At 42.1% G+C, this 21260-nt stretch overlaps 1 protein-coding gene across 1 annotated transcript in view; it reads left to right on the top strand.

Moving 5' to 3' along the window:
* MIB1 (MIB E3 ubiquitin protein ligase 1) overlaps positions 1 to 20398 on the top strand; it is a 159949-nt gene extending 139551 nt beyond the window's left edge. The window contains exons 25-26 of the transcript XR_009047881.1: positions 18650 to 18801; positions 20351 to 20398. The gene's annotated coding sequence lies outside the window, so the exon portion shown is untranslated. The remainder of the gene's footprint in view (positions 1 to 18649; positions 18802 to 20350) is intronic.
* Positions 20399 to 21260: the final 862 nt, after the last annotated feature.

Genomic DNA, 21260 nt, shown 5'->3' with positions numbered 1-21260 from the left:
CACATGTAAATGCTAAAGGTCACTAGGGCTTAAATCTCCCTTTTCCCTCCAGCGTCTTCCTCACCCCCAAGTGCCAAAGCTCGTTCAGGAGAAAGTCTCCTTCCAAGAAAACCAAGGGGACGGTCCTGTACCCACCTACCCATCCCCCAACCCTCACCCCCAAATAAACCAGCTGCCTGGAGCTATGGCTTTTTGCCCCTCACTGAGCCTAGCGGGCTGAGCTCTGGGTTTTGGGGAGGCCTCTTTCCAGGCTGGTTGCTAAGGCCGGCGCGGGCTCCAGGCCTGTTATCAGGAGGAGCACAGTTTAAACAGGCCTTATCGCTGTGTGTTCAATCAGGGTTTATGAGGGCTGATAAAGATGTCACCTAGCTGCTTCGTGGGTTCATTAAAACTCTATTCCCTGATGGGATGGAAGTGCAAGGGCGTTTGTTTAATTTAATTTTTTTTTAAACACAATTTTGGGAATAAATACATGTTCTTGTGTTAAATATGGCACTCGTGGACAAGCGCATCTGTGTAGTCAAATCCCTTTGTGCTGGCAAAGAGGGGTGAAGGCGACCCCCTCCGGCTGCCCACACCCCAGCAATGCACCATGCTTTACCGACACAACAGTCTTTAATATCATAGCTTATCATAATTGCTCACTTAATAATTCAGTAAACATCGCTACTCCTGGCTTAGAGGCACCAATAAGCCATTGTGTGCTTTTAATTTTGTGTCCTTTTATGTTGCTGGATCATTATAACAAAAAAGATGTTTGCTTTACTCTTTCATTTTAATAAGAGATTTCTAACCAAACGTGTTTGACATCGTTCCTTTTTCTACAAGTTTTCCTCTTCTGTTAAGAAGGAAAAAAAAGCAAAGCAGCCTGTGCTACCTTTATTCACCTCTAGTTGTATATAAGTAATATATACAACTGCAGGAGCATAAAACAAGCATAAGAAATAGTCCCAGCTCAGAAGAGCTTTGTGCTCTGCGAGTTTTATCACTGCTTCCACTGAGACCTTAAACATTGGCCCAGAACTTGCACAGAGAGCATCTCATGGCACATTTAATATATTTTCTGTCTATTAATACTGGGGCAGAATTGCAGAATAGAGGGTAAGAAATATTTAAAATTTTCACATCTCCCCTGCCCCTCCTTCCAGTTCAAAAAGTGCCACTGCTTTTTTATTTTTATTTTAATTGCAGTGAAATACACACAACATAAAATTTATCATCTTTATTAAGTGTACTGCTCACTAATGTTGTTCATATCACTGTGCAGCCAATCTCCAGAAATCTTTTCATCTTGTAAAACTGAAACCCCACCATAACTCCCCATTTCCCTCACCCCTCCTGCCCGTGGTAACCACCATTCTACTCCCTGTTTCTGTGAGTTTGACTATTTTAGACACCTTGTAGAAGTCGAATCATGCAATATTTGTCCCTCTGTGACTGGCTTGTTTCACTTAGCATAATGTCCTCAAGGTTTAGGCACATTGTAGCATGAGACAAGATTTCCATTCTTTGTGAGGCTGAATAATGTATTCCGTTTACACTTTCATTCACTGATGAACATTTGTGTTGCTTCTGTGTTTTGGTTGTTGTGAATAATACTGCTATGAACATGGATGTACAAAGTATTTGTTCTAGTCCCTACTTTCAATCCTTTTCGGAATCCAGAAGTAGGACTGCTGGATCATATTGTAGTTCTATTTGTATTTTGTTGAGGAACCTTCATACTGTTTTCTATAGCAACTTCACCGTTTTACATCCTTACCAACAATGCCTAAGTGTTCCAGTTTCTCTACATCCTTGCCAACACTCATTTTCTTTTTTTTTTTTTTTGACAGTGGCCACCCTAATGGGTGTGAGTTAATAGCTGCTATGGACTGAGCCTCTGTCCTCTTCCCCATCCCCAAATTCATATGCTGAAACCTTAATCCCAATGTGATGGTATTTGAAGATGGGACTTTTAAAGAGGTAATCAGGTCATGAGGATGGAGCCCTCATGAATGGAAGTAGTGCCCTCATAAAAAGAGGCCGGAGAGCTAGCCTGGGCTCTTTCTGCCACATGAGGATCAGATGAGAAGGCAAATGTCTGCAACCTAGAAAAGGACCCTCACTATAACCTGGCTGTGCTGGCATCCTAATCTTGGACTTCCAGCATCCAGAATTGTGTGAAATAAATATCTGTTGTTAATAAGTCACTCAGTCTGTGGTATTTTGTTATGCTAGTCTGAGATGACTAAGGCAATACCTCGCTGTGGGTTGATTTGCATTTCCTTAATGATTAATGCGTTGAGCATCTTTTCATATGCTTGTTGCCCATTCTTCATATCTCCATGCCTTTTGATAACTTCATTTGACCATTGAAGGAGATTTGTTTGCTAGCAGGCTACACGCATCCTCAGACATTCTAAACATCTCTGCTGCATGTTGACCACTTAACCTGAGTGTCTTAAGGATAAACGTCACTTGTTCATTTACTGTTAATTAAATTTAACACTTTTAAAGAACTTGTGGACATGCCTCTTCTCCGCCACAGAGTCAGACTCCATATAGAGAATTTTCTGCTCATCCTGGCCCACAATGCAGTTCTTGGAGGCACTGGAGAGAAAAGAAGCAAAGTCAAGTTTATGAAGAGGGATGAGAAGATGGCAGTGGTGTAATGGGAAAAAGAGGGGAGAAGTTGAGAGGTCAGAGGGAAGACTGGGCAAGGAACGCAGGGAGAAAATAGGAGGAGGTGACTTTTGGGTTCAAATCCCAAGAAGGAGAGGTCTACTCTTGGTGAGGATTCGGGAGGGAGGCTCATGAATGTTTTTGTGTCTGGTGATGGCCACATGATAGAGTCAAGTTTGTTGGATAAGATTTGTTCACTCTCTTAGGTTGCATGTCCCCAGAAGCAGGCACTGAAGTGAGGATTTGAGTCCAGGTAGTTTATTTGGGAGGAGATCTCAGAAAGCATCAGTCAGAGGGTGGAGATGGGATGCAGAGAAGAGAAGGAAGCCACTCTCAGGGGTGTCTGGGCAGGCTGCTGCTGGGGACAACTGGACTTCAAACCCCGTGGGGAGCTCTGGGAGAAGAAGAAGAACCAGTCTCAGAGCTGCTCCCTTGAAGGGTGAGGAACCTGAGCTTCTTGTCCTCTAACTCCTTCCATTTTTGGCTGACAGCTGTTCGCAGGGGTGTGAGCTCCACCACTTTTGGCCTGCCCTGTGAGCAGGCACAGACTGAACACAGAATACATCAGGAAGCATGTTCTGGAAAACAGAGGGCAAGAAGCAATGGGTGCGACACTGACAGCTTCTACCATGATTAGAACTTCTAATGGGACTTCCCTGGTGGTCCAGCGGTTAAGACCCTGCACTTCCACTGTAGGGGGTGTGGGTTCCATTGCTGATCAAAGAACTAAGATCCGTGCATGCCATGTGGTGTGGCCAAAACAAACAAACAAAACAAAAAAACCCACCCCCCCAAACTTCTGATTGTTTCAAAATTTTTTACATTATTATTATTTAATCAAATTATTTCTTTATTATTAATATTTTACTGTACCCATCAATTCTAAGATAGACACCGCCTCCCACCCCACCGGCCATTTAAACACTTCTAAAATTAGGACTCCACTCATCATCCACAGGCCATCTTTTTTTTTTTTAATTTTTAAAAAAATTTAAAAAAATAAATTTATTTATTTATTGGCTGTGTTGGGTCTTTGTTGCTGCACACGGGCTTTCTCTAGTTGCAGTGAGTGGGGGCTACTCTTCGTTGTGGTGCACGGGCTCCTCATTGTGGTAGCTTCTCTTGTAGTGGAGCATGGTCTCTAGGTGCAAGGGATTCAGTAGTTGCAGCACACAGGCTCAATAGTTGTGGCTCATGGGCTCTAGAGTGCAGGCTCAACAGTTGTGGCACATGGGCTTAGTTGCTCTGTGGCATGTAGGATCTTCCTGCAGCAGGGCTCGAACCCGTGTCCCCTGCATTGGCAGGTGGATTCTTAACCACTGCGCTACCTAGGAAGTCCCTGGGCCATCTTTCAGTTGCTCTTGGCCAGCTGGTGGTTGTGACAGAGTTATCCTTGCCTGTGCATGAATGACCTTGAATATTATTCTTGGTAGCATGACTGGGCATGTGATCCCTTGATGTTTCCTGTCAAAAAAGTATTAAGATCCATTTGAAAAAGTAACGTCTTGATTATTGTCTGAAAAAAACCCTTCCATTGATATCTTCTGGGGAGAACAAGAGAGCACCAGTTGCAAAACTTAAGAATGGATATCAACAGCTTGCAAGAAAATTTTGGCGGTAAAGGAGCTCTCATGTATTAGGCTGTGTTGTATGAAGTTGCCCTTTTTTTGATCACCATCAAATGTCAGCAATTTCATTTGGTTCCTTTTCTAAGAAAAGTTGTATCACTAACATTCTTTTTATTTTTGTTTGTTATTTAATTTTCATTTCTGGTTGCGTTGGGTCTTCGTTGCTGCCCGTGGGCTTTCTCTAGTTGTGGTGAGCAGGGGCTACTCTGTTGCGGTGCGCAGGCTTCTCATTGCTATGGCTTCTCTTCTTGTGGAGCACAGGCTCTAGGCCCATGGACTTCAGTAGTTGTGGCATGTGGGCTCAATAGTTGTGGCTTACAGGCTCTAGAGCTCAGGCTCAGTAGTTGTGGTGCATGGGCTTAATTGCTCCCCAGCATGTGGGATCTTCCCAGACCAGGGCTTGAACTCGTGTCCCCTGAACTGGCAGGCAGATTCCCAACCACTGTGCCACTAGGGAAGTCCCTCATCACTAACATTCTTGATGAGGATGAAACTGTGTGCAAAAGTATGGGCAGTGAAGAGTATGAATTGAAAATCAGGAAGAGTAATTTATTTCATTTATATTTTCTTTCTCTTTATATTTGACAAGGATAATCTTTAAAAAATTGTCCCAAGTAAGTGTAAAAGCACTTGCAAAAGTATAAAATAAAATTTTACATGATAAGAAAACATTGTGTCATAGTGTAAATTGGCAGTTTTCCTTTCTTAAGTTTTCACTTCCTTTCATAAAATGATGGGACATCTTACAATCTAAAAGTGACTCAGATTTGGTAAATATGATTTTTTTCCCATGGACCTCAGATACAGAGAGTGAGGCTAATCATAATTCTCAGTTCATGTCACATTTTCACCAATGGTTTGTAGTAGGCCCATCTCTTATTTTACTATCTAATTCTTCCTTTCATCAACTCATGCTTACAGATATTTATCCTTTGTTTGTTTGAGACATTGCGGATATCTTCCCCCATTTTATCACTCTTTTAACTTTGTCTATAGTATCTTTGGTTGAGCAGAAATCCCTAATATTGCGGTAATTAAGTTGATTTTTTGGTCATTGCCTGATAGTTCATGTTTTTCAAATTTTGTTTAAGGAGCGCTTTGCCTCTAGGTTACAAAGATTTTCTCCTGTATTTTCTTTTCTTGACTTTATAGTTTTACCTTTCATACCTAGGCTTGTAATCCAGCTTTTTTGTTATTATTATTAATTTTTAAAAAAATATTTATTTATTTAATTATTTCTTTTGGTTGCATTGGGTCTTTGTTGCTGCACACAGGCTTTCTCTAGTTGTGGTGAGTAGGGGCTACTCTTCGTTGCGGTGCACAGGCTTCTCTTGTTTTGGAGCACGGGCTCTAGGCTTTAGTAGTTGCAACGTGTGGGCTCAGTAGTTGTAGCTCGAAGACTCTAGAGTGCAGGCTCAGTAGTTGAGGTGCACTGGCTTAGTTGCTCCGTGGCATGTGGGATCTTCCTGGTGTCCCCTGCATTGACAGGGGGATTCTTAACCACTGTGCCACAGGGAAGTCCCTTGTAATCCATTTTGAATCCACCTTTGTTTGCAGTATTAGGTGGAGATTGAGTTTTGTTTTTCTCCCATAGTGAGCAAGTTTTCCCCAGGCATCTGCCTAACAATCAGATGTTTCACCAATGATTTGTGGTGCTGCCTTCATCATGTAAGCCCCCACATATGCATCGGTCTAATTCTGTTCTACTGGTCAGGTTGTTCATGTATACATTACACTACATTTATTACATTGGCATTTAAATACATCTTAATCTATCCTAGAGTAAATCCCCCTCTTTAATTCTATATAAAGTCAATTAGCCATTTTTTTGTGGATACTTCTTCCATATAAATTTTTGAATAAGCTTATTGAATTATTTAAACAGTCCAGTTGGAATTGCATTAATTTGTAGGTTAATTTGGGGGAAAATTCAGGCAATCCATCCAGGAGAATGGAATACCTTCCTATTAATTCAGATCATTCTGTACATCCTTTATTAGAGTTTAAACTTTTTTCCCACAGAGGATTTATGGATTCTTGATTTAGTTACTTCTTAGATATTTTACAATTTTTGTGGCTATTGTGAATTGTGCTCTATTTTTTAGAGTTACATTTTTCTAGTTGATTACTCTTGGTTTGGACCAGAAATAGGCACACTTTTTCTATAAAGGATCAGATAGTGAATATTTTAGGCTTTATAGCCACATAAGATCTTTGTTGAATATTCTTTGTTTTTCTTTTTACAAGTTTTAAAAATGTAAAAATTATTCTTAGTTGGTGGAGGCTTATAAAAACAGATCTTTGAGAGGATTTGGCCCCCAGGGTCTTAGTTTTCCAATTCTTGACATAGAACAATGCTATTGATTTATGTAAGTTGCTCTTTTATTCTATAACTTTGTTGAGCTCTCTTATTCTAGTGGTTTTGCTGAATATTTTGTTAGTTTTTTGATCATCTGCAAATGATGATAGCATTTTTATATTTTCCCTTTTCCTTTGTATCCTCTTCCTTTTTTTCCCCTTCTTGTAAAGTTGGGCAGGACCTTCACTGTAATAATCAACAGCTTTAGTGATAGTGGGAAGCCTTATAATGTTCTTGTCTTAAAGGGAAGGCATCTCAAGTTTCTCTCTTAAGTATATGTTTCATGAAGACTTTAGTATATAACCTGTACAAAGGTAAGAAATTTTGGACTTCCCTGGTGGTGCAGTGGTTAAGAATCTGCCTGCCAATGCAGGGACATGGGTTTGAGCACTAGTCTGGGAAGATCCCACATGCTGCAGAGCAACTAAGCCCAGGTGCCACAAATACTGAGCCCGTGTGCCACAGCTACTGAAGCCTTCTAGAGGCTAGAGCCCATTCTCTGCAACAAGAGAAGCCACCACAATGAGAAGCTCTGGCACTGCAAAGAAGAGTAGCCCTGGCTCACTGCAACTAGAGAAAGCCTGTTCCCAGCAACGAAGACCCAATGCAGTCAATAAATAAATAAATAAATTAATTAAAAAAAAATATATATATATAAATTTTCCTCTAGTGCTGCTTTAGCTGTGTCCTCCAAAATTTGACATATAGTGCTTCATTATAATTTAATTCTAAATATTTATTAATTTTCTTTAAAATCAAGGGTTATTTAAAACTTTGCAGGAATTCCCTTGTGGTCCAGTGATTAGGACTCTGCTTTTCCACTGCAAGGGTCACAAGTTTGATCCCTGGTTGGGAAATTAAGATCCTGCATGCCTTGAAGCCAAAAAAAATAAAAATATAATAAAAAATAACCCCACCAACTTTGCAAAAGCAGTTGCAAAACATAGTATTATTTTATAATATGCTTTTTATTTCCAATAGTTATACTATTTTAAAGGAAATATGTTGTTTTTAATTTCTAATTTTATTACATTATGGTTGGAGACAGAATTTATTGAGACTACCTTTATGGTCTAATAAACAGTCTTGTTTTGTAAATGGTATGGATATCCTACAGTTTATTTATGCATCCTTCTACTGACAGACATGCTAGTTTTTTCCAGTTTTTGTAAACATAAAAAATGCTGCAACAAATATCCATGGATCTGTTACAATGAATGGAGTCCAGAAGTAGCTCAAAGAATACTTCTTAAATGCAAAAAAATTAAAATATTAGGAGACTAGTTAGTAGAATATTCATATAATCTCAGAGTTTGGAAAAAATTTTTTAAGACATTTCATAAACCTGGAAATAAAGGAAAAAAAGTGAACAGATTTGAATGTTTAAAAAATTTTAATGTTTTATGTCTCCATATGATACAGATAATGGTAAAACTTTTTCTATGTCATCCTAAGGTCAAATAAATGTTTAGGTCCTGGATTTTGTCTGGTGAGGACTGGCGAAATCTTAATATGGAGTCTACATAATTATATCTGTACATAACTATACCTAACTATACAGCTATATCTACATAACTATATCTGATATTGTTGTAATGGGATTTTGTTCTAATAATTATGTCTCTTGGAATCACATCTCTGCAGTCTGGAAATTTAACAGACCCTATAAAATAATTCTTTCTTGGAGATTATTGTGAGGAAAAAGTTTATGTAGTTTATACCATTCCAAGTTCTAAAATGTTTGTGTGTGTGTCGTGTGTGTGTGTGTTGAAGTTTCTTTTAGAGAGGATTTTGGATATTTCATTAAATGAGAGATGGAGGTGGTATGATGGCTGAAAAGAATTTAAGAGTAATTAGAGTTCTTTGGTTTGGCATTTAGGTGGCAAAATACTTAGCTGTGGCTGGCATGCAAATATACTTTGGATATTTCTTTTAAAAAGGTACTTTGTTAATAGACACCAGATTTTTTTTTCTTTGGTCTGATTAGTTGTAAATGAATCAACGAAAGTATTGCTTCGCCCCACTGGCACAATAAAGGAGCATTCACTCTTAAATCTCTGGAAAGACATTTATTGCCCTAATTTACTAAGATCAATGGTTATAAATTAGGATGTTTCCTCCAAAGTTAGGTTTATAACCAGAATCTCATTTAATCAGAAAAAGATGATCTAGCTCTAGTTCAGTCTTACCTGTGAATGAGGACACTGGGGCCAGAGAGATTAAGTAACTTCTCTGAGTTATGAAAAGCACAGCTGGGACTGGAATTTCCTTGTTGCTGTACACTTGATAGTGAACCAGGCTGCCAACGGTAGGTGGCAGAAAAAGACAAAGGCCAAAGACATTTTCTCAAAGGCACTTAACTTGGGAATGTAATAATTGTCTCCTTAAAGATTTCATACTGTCCTAATATATGATATTTTATATGCAATACTCACTTTCTGACACTTTCTTTTGCTTTCTGGGAAAGTCCCACTGAAAGCCGGGGTGTGCAAGGCAACATCTCTGAGTCCTGACACTTCAAATATCAATGTTTCTGTGTGTTTGGGGAATTGATGAGTGAGCAGACAAGGGCAGGGAGAAGTGACTTATAGGATTTGACTGGACAGCATAAAAAGAGGGGAATGCTGCCTTCATATACTCATGTTGAATCTATCCTACGTAAATCATTAAATTACCTACTTCATTTGAATAATATTGTTATCCTAGTAGAATGTACTTGGGCTTCCAACTCAAGGTTAATTGTGATTTCTTCACACATAAAGTTCAAGAGGCACCAAAAGAAGATGAGGAAGCGGAAAAAGCAAATGGACACTTTTTTAGAAAAGTGAGTTGGCTGTGAAGACGAGTCGGGGGATAGTTAGGAGGAGATGTGTGTGAGTTTGCGTGGGGTCTAGGAAGAAGAATTATATGATGCATACTGGGTCTCCCACAAATTGCTCCATTCTTTCTCATAATGATATACATTGATCAGAAGTTTTCCAACTCACATGATGTTGGGGCAAAATGACATCCTGTCGATTCAATCTCTTGTATCTGCCCCTTGCTTTCTGTCCCTCTTGTTATATCTGTATTTTAGTCACTCATCATCTCTCACTTGAAATATTTCAATGGTCAGGCTTCCTAGGTGGCGCAGTGGTTAAGAATCCGCCTGCCAATGCAGGGAACAGGGGTTCGATCCCTGGTCCAGGAAGATCCCACATGGCGCAAAGCAGCTAAGTCCGTGAGCTACAACTATTGAGCCCACGTGCTACAACTACTGAAGCCTGTGTGCCTAGAGCCCATGCTGTGCAACGAGAAGCCACTGCAATGAGAAGCCCGCACACCACAATGAAGAATAGCCCCCGCTTGCCGCAATAGAGAAAGACAGTGCAGCAATGAAGATCCAATGCAGCCAATAAATAAATAAATTTTTTTAAAAAAGAAAAGAAATGAACTTCTGATGTGCACAGTAACACGGAGGAATCTTAAGTGCATTATGCTAAGTGAAAAAATGCTAGGCTTTCAAAGCTATGGACTGTGTGATTCTAGGTGTATGACTTTCTGGGAAAGGTAAAACTATATGTACAAAAAACAGATCAGTGGTTGCCAGGGGCTGGGGGGAGGGAGGAGTGGTTGACTACAAAAGAGCCTGGGGAAGTATTAGGAGTTGATGGAACAGTTCTATATTTTGATTGTGGGAATGGTTACATGACTATATATACTTGTAAAAAGTCACAGAACTGTACACTAAGAAGGGTAAAGTTAAATAGTATCTCAATGAAAAAAATCTTTGTTTAGAAATAAGAGCCAATAAGCTGTATTTGCAGTTTCAGCTTAGAGTCAGTCCCTCTCTCTGCCATTTGTGTTGGGCTGTGGGGTTGCTCCAGCTCTCGGTCCCCTCCTTCCCTGAAGGGAGGGGGCCGCATGTTTAGGCAGCTGAGAGAGCCTTTGCAGATGGAGCCCAAGTACTCCCACCCAACTTTGTACCCACTGTACCCTGACCCCAGGTGCCAGAGCCTGTTGAATAGTCTGAAGGGTAATTTATTAAATTTGAATGATAAGTTAATGTCATCTTTTTTTCTTTAATTCCACTAAATTAGCGATTCAGATGCACTTTAGGGATTACATTTTCTATCTTTTGCATGCTAATGACTGTTTCAAAGGAAATGAGGTAGCTACTTGGAACCCTTAGCTTCCAACATCATTCATTGTTCTATCTGGGTTTCCTTTCTTTTTCCTGGGATTTGTGGTCCCTACTGGAGAGTCCAGGGGAAAATGCAGATGTAACTGATGGGAGAATTCCTTCGTTCTTCTATCCCAGTGGCTGACATTGGTCCCGAGTTTTGCCTCGGAAGCCGTGATCATCTCACCCACAGCTCCTTTGGCTTCAAGGCTGAGTAGATGGTCCTGAGGACATCTTGATTCCAGAACAAGCAGCTGATTTGCCTTTTCCTTGAATATGCTTCTCATTTTCTGGTGTTAGCAACCAGTACGAAATGAACGAAAATGTAATTCTGACCTAGAGAATTACACTGGTTAAACAGGGACATTTCCCATATTTCCTGGGCTCTTTCTCAATTAAGGTGAAAAGAGGAGGGGGCTAGTTCTTGCACTTTACATCATTATTTTTGTTTTAATTTTCTTGCTTTAATCAAGTATAATTTTAATCTATTTTCTCCAGGCTGAATTTTAGCATTTCCCAAGATGCATCTTCTTTCAGTCCTACTAAAACAAAGTATTTCCAATCTTAATTCTTTCTAGTTAAAACAGGACTCAGATTTCTCTGTGAGCGTAAACAAGCACGTTCCCTGGCCAGAGAAGCACAGAAGAGAAAGCCGAGGGGCCTCCTTCCCGCCCCCTCCCAGTTTAATGACATGGAGGAGCGGGGTGGGGCAGAGGCCAAGACACAGCGTTTCCTGGAGCCCCAAGCCCTCATGGAAGCGGCTTTCGAGCACTTTCCCTTCCTGCAATGAAGGCCAGCATTCTTTCACAATTCCACAGCTGACCCTGCTGCACAGATTAATTTATTTTTCCTGAATTCATCTTGTCAAAAAATTCCAGGGCCAGGAACCTAGCTATTTCCAAATCAACCTTTCACCCTAGAGTTTCCCAGTGATGTTCTTAAGGGAGTGAGAAATACGGTTTGTTTCAGACCAGGTGACTCGCCTGACCCAGGACAGGTCGCGGGTGATTTCCTGCAGCTGCTGTCCTGAGTGGACACTCTGTGAACCAAAGCTTTTCTCAACTAAGCCACAAGCAACCTGCCGAGCGCCCACCTGAACATTCCTACTGGTTCACTGTCATCTTAGGCTCAAGGTCAGCTTAATCCCGCCTTTGCCAAGATGTTTTCTCTGAGCACGGACTTTTCATGGGTGGTGATGTGTTTCCCCTCTAAGGTTGAAGCTCCTAGTTATATATCTTTGGACCCCTCACGTGGTGCACAACATAATACCTGACACATACATTTGCTCACAAATTCTTCAGGATGATTGTGCGGTCTTCTGCAGCTTGAGGCTGTTTCATCTTTTTTTGGAGCATGGATCTAATTTGTGGGCAAGTAGGTGTTTCCCAGCCTTAGAGGCCCCGAACTTTCTGAGAGGCGTGGCTGAGTGTGTCCAGATTTTCACCCCCACTACCACGGTCTCCTGGCTCAGTCTGAGGCCCTCCCAGCTGATGAACTTAAAGCTCTTGTTGTCTTTACCCCCATATCTGTCTCTGCCTCCTTCAGTTTCAACACCATTGAATGGTATTGACACTGATCATAATAATGATAAAATGGCAACAGGAGAACTGGGGAGCCGCTTAGCTAGTGTGGGTTCTGCAGGCAGCGTGCCTAGCTTTACGTTCTATCTCTGCTGCTTAGATGTGTGACCTTGGGCAAGTTGCCTGACCTCTTTGTGTCTTAGTTTCCCATTTGTAAACAGGGATAATAGTCTCTATTTAGTAGGGATGTTGTGAATAATGCATTAATGTATGTACAGCTCTTAAAATGTTCTATGTTCTCTATCATTATTGTTGGTTGCATAGCTACCATTCCTTGAATGCTTGCAAAGTACCAGGTATGAATAAGCTCATCTCACATATTTCATTTAAATCCTTACAACAACCTTGTGAGATGAATATCCTCACACCCATTTTATAGGCAAGGAAACGAAGATTCCATAACTCACTTAGATCATTCTGCTAGCAAGTGGTAGAGCCAGCATTCAGACCCAGCACTGGCTGCATCTGAAGCCTTGTTCTTAACCAGGTAGCTAGTACATCTTCTCATGTTAATGTGGTTGGTCATTAATGTGGTAGCTAATTAATTAACATTAATTCTGGTAGCTAATTCTCTTTTTAATCTGGACTTGAAGGGAAATGCAGACTCCTATTTTTTTTTTTTTTTTTTTCCTCCTCTCTGCTTCCATGGTCTCTTGTTTCCCATCAGGCATGGCAAGATACCTTGCCAACACCTTGGAGAAAGGCTGAGACAACCATCTCTATCACAGCTTTCGAGTTCTTCAGGATGGCTGAATGTTTGGGAAGGCTAGATGGCGTGGGCTGGAGGAAGTTTCGTGGTTGTAATTTTTTTTTTTTTATTTCCAAATGGCTCCTATGACTGGTTAATCTAGTTGTCTAGAGTTGAGGCTGCAGACATACCTGACACACTTCTACCATCTAATTAGCTATGGTGTCTGACACAGGTCCAATAGATCTAGGCTTGAATGCTTCTCTCTGCCTTATTGGGTAAGCCTAGAGAGTCACTTAATTTAACCTCTATGAACTTCTCTGAAAAGAAAAAGAGTAACCCTTGAATGATCAGTTTTGGAGGGAATTAAAAATATATGTGATGAAAAAAATATATGTGATGGCTCTTAGTAGGCCCTCTGTTAAGAATTTCTTTCAGTCTAGAGCCAAGCATTGGCAAGACTTTTGCCATGAATAACAGGGCTTTTTAATGTATCCAACTTATCACTAAGTAGAGAGCATCCCAATATTCCACAGTGTGTGTTCCCCAGACCCACATTACATCTAAGCATTAGCTAGGCACTTGCCTGAAGTACATATTCATCCTCTCAACGCCCATGTAAGATAAGGACTGTCTCTCCTTTGCACTCGAGAAGACTGGGGTTCAGAGAAGTAATTTGTCCAAGGTCACAGGGCTGATTCATCAGGAGGGTCAGGATGGACCCCTGTGACTGTAAAGCAGGGTCATCTTCCCATGAAAGGGAGAGCACAAATGTCATTCATTCATTCATCAAACGTTTGTTGACCATTTGATATGTGCTTTGCACAGTTTCGGAGGCTATGTGTATAATACAAAGAAATATATGTGGGACCTTGTACTTTATTTATGTTTTTAAAAAGTTTATTTATTTATTTATTGGCTGCATTGAGTCTTTGTTGCTCTGCGAGGGCTTTCTCTAGCGACAGTGAGCGGCGGCTACTCTTCATTGCGGTGCGCTTATAATTGTGGTGGCTTCTCTTGTTGCAGAGCATGGGATCTAGGCATGCAGGCTTCAGTAGTTGCAGCTCGTGGGCTCTAGAGCACAGGCTTAGTAGTTGTGGTGCACGGGCTTAGTTGCTCCACGGCATGTGGAATCTTCCTGGTCCAGGGATCAAACCCGAGTTCCCTGCATTGGCAGGCGGATTCTTAACCACTGTGCCACCAGGGAAGTCTCCCTGGGAACTTGTACTTTAGTTGAAGAAATAATCACATAAATATTGCAAACTTAAGAGCCTGAACTCTGCCCATCCTCCAACCTTGTCACTGAAAAGCACTTGAAAATTCTGGATAAAATAAACAGAAAAAATTTTTAAGTAGACATTTTTTAATTTAGTAATTAAATGATCAAAAACTTACAGAAAAATTAGAAGTACAGGATAAGTAATTTTTTTCCCCTGGACCATTTGAGATTAAGTTGCTGACCTGATGCCCTAACACCCCTAAGTACATTAGCATTTAGACAAAGAAATTCTCCTATACAAACACACTACAACCACCAACATCAGGAAACTAATGTTAGTACATTGCTACCATGACTACTTTAAATCTGTGTTGATAGGGCTCCTCGCAACTTACTTTGGCTTTTGCTGGGACAGGAACAAAAAGTTTTATCACTGGCCTAGAATTAGAATGACAACAAGGAAATTCCTGGCCACCCTGAGAATCTGACTGTCCCTTCTTTTTTTTAATTGAAATAACACTGATTTATAACATGATGTGAGATCCATGTGTACAACAGTATATACCCTGCAGTGTACGCACCACCAAAAATTTCGTTTCCATCAGTTGCTCCCCTTTACCCATCTCACCCTCTCCCCATCCCTTCCCCTCTGGTAACCACTACTGTGTTCTCTGTATCTCTGTATTTGTTTTTAAACCGAAATGTTTAAATTGTATAAATGAGCTCATAAAAATGTAAAGGAAATCCTCAAAGTCCAAAAAAACAGAAGAGGAACTGAAAACCCCAAGGTCCAAAAAAAGGAGAGGATGAAAAGCAACATCAACATTGGCTTTGATGTTGGGTATCTCCTGGGGATAGGAGGGCTGGTGGTGTCTCGAACCTAGAAGCATGGCTGTTCATGCCCAAGGGGTAGAGGGGACCTGAGACCTGCATAAATCGGGACACTCGAAGGGCTACATTCAATGAAAGTGTAAAATTGAGGAGGGGAAATTAATCTATTAGCAAAGTAAGACAGCAAGGGCACTTGGCCTAGAATCGTGGTGGAATAAGGTCCCTCACACGGGTCTGGGCTTTGAACTGAGACTACCCATGTGGTCCAGGAGCACTATCCACACCCCAGCCAACTAATACAAAAATAGTGCTTCCGTGATGTGACCCCTGGGGGACCTGGTGGAAGCAAATGCAAAATGGATCTAGAGGGAGATACCGTCAACCCAGGCTACACAGGCTTCACACAAACAAAGCCCCCATAGAGTACCCCCAAACCCCCAAACCCCAAACACACACACACACACAAACACACACCATGAGCCAGCATCAGCAGACATGGTCTCTGTGGAAGATGCCACAGAGCAGCAAGAATTGGAAGACTCTATGGGTTGGACCTTAAAGGCTGAAGTGACCTGTGGCTGCAGCAAGTGGATGGGCTGACATCCTCAGTGTAACGATCTGGCTGCACAAACACAAGGAGATAGGTCTTGGCAAGTCCTAAGGCTTAAGGATGGTGAGTGGCTAAGATTAGCAGGGGGTGAAAGTTTTGTTTAGAGGTCAGTGAAAGATAAAACTGAAATATTAAGGCCAAGTTGTGAAAGACTTTGAAAGTCTTACCAAAGCTGGAGAGATGACATGATGAAAATTTTAAAAGAAGTCTCCCCAGAATGTCTGGTGATGCTTAGAAAATGCAAAGAAGGGGTTAGAAAGGAGGGACCAGGACTGGTGGGACGCGTGGCAGGTCAGGAGAAGGAATATGGGAAGAACAGCCTGATTGTCAGAGCTGGAGGAAAACATGTAGAGCCCCCGAATTTAATCCAGAAGTTTCAAATTGTGTCCTGCAGTGCAGAGCTCACCTCTGAGATGCCTTGGGGGTCCAAGGAGGAAGAACAGAGTGCTTATTTTATTTCATGCACTTTGGCCCTACGTAAGCTTTCATTTGGAAAAATAATTGTGCAGCTTTGAAAAAAGAGTAGAGCTTTGATAGTTTTTTATTTTTAAGTAAATTAAAGTCTTAGGCCAAAATATCCTAGGTGAGAAGCTTTTGAGATGGTATAGTTCTCCCTGTAGAGGATCCTGTACGATCAGGTACTTCCTACATAATCTTCTTCAGGGAAGAACGTGACAACAATTGGTCAGCCCCTCCAGATAACTGTCCAGCATGTTGTCAGCTTTACGGAGGTCATCCCCACCCCTCTCAGGTCCTCCAGAACTTTGGCAAAATCAAAAAGAAATGCCCAGGTGTGGTGACATCTGCCCAACCACCCAGGGACTCACTGGCATCAAAACTAGGACTCTATTTAGTCCACGATATTGACGGAGAGCGAAGTTCTGCATTAGAGGTGGCAGGTGTACAGGTGGGGAGAAGGGTCCCTTTGTCTGGATGAACCATCTTTTCAGCCCTCTACCTGGGCCGTCATTTCTGCTCTACAGCGGAGGAGGGTGGAGAGGCGAGTAATGGCCAAGCAGTTTGAACGGGAGCGGGAGGAAATGTAGGGGGCTTGCAAGAGCTTCACGTTGAGGGTGCCCTAAGCCAGCTTTGTTAGGCCCTTGGCAGAGGAGATAAAATGAGCAGGGACACGGGGAGTTTGGGCCTTGAGTTGGGCTGCTAGAAGATGCAAATTGATAAATAAACATTAAAACAATGAGGCTCTACTAATGCTCTGACAAAGGACAGATTGCTCATCTACCCTCCCTGCCCGGCCGGCTGCCTCAGTGGAACAAAGGCGGCTTTTATAGTTTCTGTGTTATTTGTAAATTCGTCAGTTAAATGGATGTACTCTCACCTGCCTCTGGGGGGAGGGGAGGCGGCGGCTAATCCTTTCTTTCTCTCTGCGGCCCAGGGAGACGGTCACCTGATCTGACCAGGAAAGGTCTTGGAGGACGTGCCACATTTTAGCCACTTTGAACAACTGCCAAATTGCGCCTCAACAATGGGTTCAGTGTCTGCGGGGAGGGGGGTGGGGCGGGGCCTTGGGTCCCCGCCTCTCCCCATCCTCCCAGCGCCAGCGTTCCAGGCCTTCTCGGGAAAGGTGTTGTGAGTGCGCTCAACCTGCTGTTCTGAGAGGGTGACTGTCACCCAGGCTCCTTCTTATGGGAGGCAGCCTGCTCCCCCGCTCCCCTCTGAAGGGCCGTCACCCAGGCTCCCGGTGTCGCTCATTTATTATTCCAGCTGACCTGCTGGAGGAGAGAGGCTGGCCCTGAGGCCTGACACCCAAAGCTGGCCCAAAGCTAATCAACCAGGAAATCACACATCAGGCCGGGTCCCCAGTGGCTTCTGGCCTCCTTTCCCGGCTCGTCACTCTGCCCCCTGTCAGCCCACTTCCTCCACCTCAAATGTCAAGGCGTTCTGGCTGGCATGAGGCGCAGCGACCCAAGGGGAAGAGACGGATATTCTTCTGTCGTGACTGCCTCCCTTAAGACACGTCCTGCTGCTGCTTCCCACACGGGAGCACAGGCTGGGTTTCTGTAAGGTGTTAGAGTCCCAGCGGTCTTCACAACCCCAGGACTGAGGACCAGGAGGAAACAGAAACCATGTCCAGAGATTGTTACCAAAGCCCCAAACCAGGTCCACAACAAAGGGGCCATTTCAAATGCAGACTCAGAATTAACCAGAAATGAGTGGGATGTCACCCAGAAGGGGCCTTTGAGATGGGGACAAGGAGGCTTTAGGGCTCTCCGCCACTGTGCCAGCTGCTGCAGCTGCTTTAGGTGCAGGGATGCAATACCTAAGGCTATGTCCTCCTGTGACGAGGCATCAGGGCAAAGACTCTTGGTCCCGACATCTGACTGATGCGTTAAGACTCATGAGAATTTTCTCTGTGGAGACTTAGATACCTAGTTCAAGGCCTTGGTTTGGTGCTTGGTCTCCCGGGGACAGTCTGCAGTAGCAGAGGGCGAGGGCTGGCTGAATGGGGCTGAGCTCATGTCATCTTACTTGATTTGGGAGTGTCTACACCATTTTTAAGTATCCCCCATAATACCTTTTCATGTGTCCATCACCCTGAAACCGTCTCCGGGACATCTGAGTGGCAGAATCCAGGGGCCCCTTCTGGTCCCCATCTGAGTGGCTAATCTCTTGCCCTTGGACCTCTGTCTCCCTGCCTTCCCTGACCCCACACTCTCCTGCCTTTCCCCCTCCTCTCAGGCCCCTCAACTGGCTCCTACGTATCCTTCAGGGCACCCTTCTCAAATGGAGCTTCTTGGAAAGGAATCTCCTGACATCTCTGAATCTGCCTCGGGCCCCAAATATGTTCCCTCTCTCATTCTCTCACTGCATCCTGTTGTTTCCCTCCATATCACCTCAATTTACGATTAGCTTCTCTTTTATGGATTTGCTGTCTGCTTCCCCTTTCCAGACTCGACTCCATGGAGCCATTATGGATTTGCTGTCTGCTTCCCCTTTCCAGACTCGACTCCATGGAGCAGCCACATCTCTGTTGTTCAGATGTTACACCATCGCCCAGCACCGTGCTTGGCACATAACAGATGCTCAATAAACCTTTGTTGGGTGAGTGGATGGATGGATAGATGAATACTTACAAGGTTCTATGTATGATGCTGAGCACCTAGAGGTATTTAGTGAACTGGGCCATTTTTTACCCATTTATGTGTCTGTGTTTGTCCCAACCTGTGTTTTAAAGTTTTCAGGCTATGGCCTTAAGCTTATTACCATTCTCACAGCTCATGGTGAGGGTCTCCTTATGAGGCTGGCATGTGCAGTATCTAGGAGGGAAGGCTCTGAGGTTACAGTCCAGCTTTTCCACTATCTAGCTTTGTAAACTTGTTTTTGTTTAATGTCTTTTGCATTGACTAGAATGTTTAGCACAATATGACATGATAATGCTAGTGTTTGGTGTTTTTGTTTTATTTCTGACCTTAATGGAAATACTTTTTATATAATGTTGGGCTATGTGTTTAAGACGGATGTTCTTTACTGTTCGAGTGTCCCAGTTCTCCAAGTTGGAAATCTATTGAATAGATTTTTAGTATCTCTTGGATGATTTTTTTTATTAAAAAGCAATCTAAGTTTCCATGTTAACAAATTTTCTAATATTAAACCGTCTGGGTAATCCTAGGACATATACTATTTGGACACACTATTGTGTAATTTACTGCTTTAATTCAACATTCTGAGATTGCACTTAAAATCTCTGCATCTCTATCAGAGTGATCTTTCTAACAAGTAAATATGAGCCAGTGGTTCCCAGTTCAGGTTTGCATTGTTTCCTAGGCTTCACCTCTGCTGCCTGTTCTGGAACCTTCTCTTCTCACTGCATTTAACTCTTCCTTTACCAACTGCACTCTAGGCTGAAACTATACCCAGTTGCTCCTGTGTACGTTCTCTGTGTACGTTATCCTCTTCCATATTAATGTGCTTTCAGAAGGCCGTTTTCTTTGTCTGAAAAGCATCCTCTATCGCTCATCTTTCAAGTCTCACCAGGAGTCACTGCCTACACGCAGCCTTTCTCCTTCCCCTCCTCCGCAGAGCTCCCGCTCGCTCTTCTGTGCGCTTGTAATTTCCCACTTACAGGACTTATCACAGTGTGTACAAATTATTTGTTTACAGATTTCTCTTTAAATTTTATTTTATTTTCAAACATTTTTAAATTGGAATATAGTTGATTTACAATGTTGTGTTAGTTTCTGCTGTACAGCGAAGTGCACCAGTTATACATATACATATATCCACTCTTTTTTAGAGTCTTTTCCCATGTAAGTCATTACAGAGTATTGAGAAAATTTCCCTGTGCTACACAATAGGTCTTTATTAGTTATCTAATTAAGTAATTAATCTGGCCACACTGCGCAGCATGAAGGACCTTGGTTCCTCAACCAGGAATAGAACCCATGCCCCCAGCAGTGGAAGCTTGGAGTCCTAAAGGCTGGACTGCCAGGGAATTTCTATTAGTTATCTATTTTATATATAGTAGTGTGTATATGTCAGTCCCAATCTCCCAATGTATCCCTCCCCCACCCCTTCCCCCCCCCCCCCCCCCACCCCGGTAACCATAAGTTTGTTTTCCACATCTGTGACTCTACTCCTGTTTTGTTTACAGGTCTTTCTTATCCACTAGCCCAACAGCTTCCAAACGGGAATTGAGCATCCCAGGGGGGTAAGGAAGAGGATTCATGGTGGGGAAAGAGGAGAAAATGTTATAACTTCTTCTTATATTGTTTATACTTTTCACATTATGTATGTTTTACTTATGGGTATGTATTATTTTATTATTTATTTATTTAAATATAAGTATGTTTTATTACATAGTATGTATATTTACACACATATATATATGCACGTATACAACAGATCACAATTACATATGGTAGGATATGTACATGGTTAATAAATACCTGTAGTTAAATTACATAAACTGGGGGTATCTACTCAATTTTCTTTTTGACTGATGGGGCAAATGAAGAACAATGTTGGAGACCACAGAGCTAGACAGTGAGTGGAGTCCTTGAAGGTGGAGTTCTGTTTCAACCTGAGTTCATATTGTCTGCCGCTATCACTGTAGCTGAGACAAGATACGTGCCTGATGGTATTTGAGAGGCTGAATGAAAGGGTTGGGAAAAAGTAGACACTTGATAAGTTTTTGTTCTGGAGTTTCCTTAATATAAGAGTTATAAATAGTAAATTATATAGTGATCCAGTGTAAGGGGTGGTTATTGTCTGATTTCTTACAAGAACAAAAATCGAAGGGAGAGGAAATAAACCATTGTGAATTAGAGTCATGTCATTAACTCCGCATTTTCAAATGGGAAAATAGTTTCATGTAGCATGATTATATTTAAGGTTAGGTCCATCTTATTAGATGGAAGGTTACTTTGGGGATCTTGGAGTTAAGTTCTGCTGCTTAAAATGAAGATCATTCTTCAGTGCCTCTTTAATGAGGGGTATATTAATTGCTTTTTTTTTTTTTTTACAGTGACTCACCAACACTTGTAAGAAATATCCAGCTACTG

Source organism: Hippopotamus amphibius, chromosome 11 (assembly GCF_030028045.1).
Source record: "Hippopotamus amphibius kiboko isolate mHipAmp2 chromosome 11, mHipAmp2.hap2, whole genome shotgun sequence".
Lineage (NCBI taxonomy): Eukaryota > Metazoa > Chordata > Mammalia > Artiodactyla > Hippopotamidae > Hippopotamus > Hippopotamus amphibius.
The sequence above is the reverse complement of the archived record's forward strand: the minus strand, read 5'-3'. Positions and strand labels throughout refer to the sequence as shown.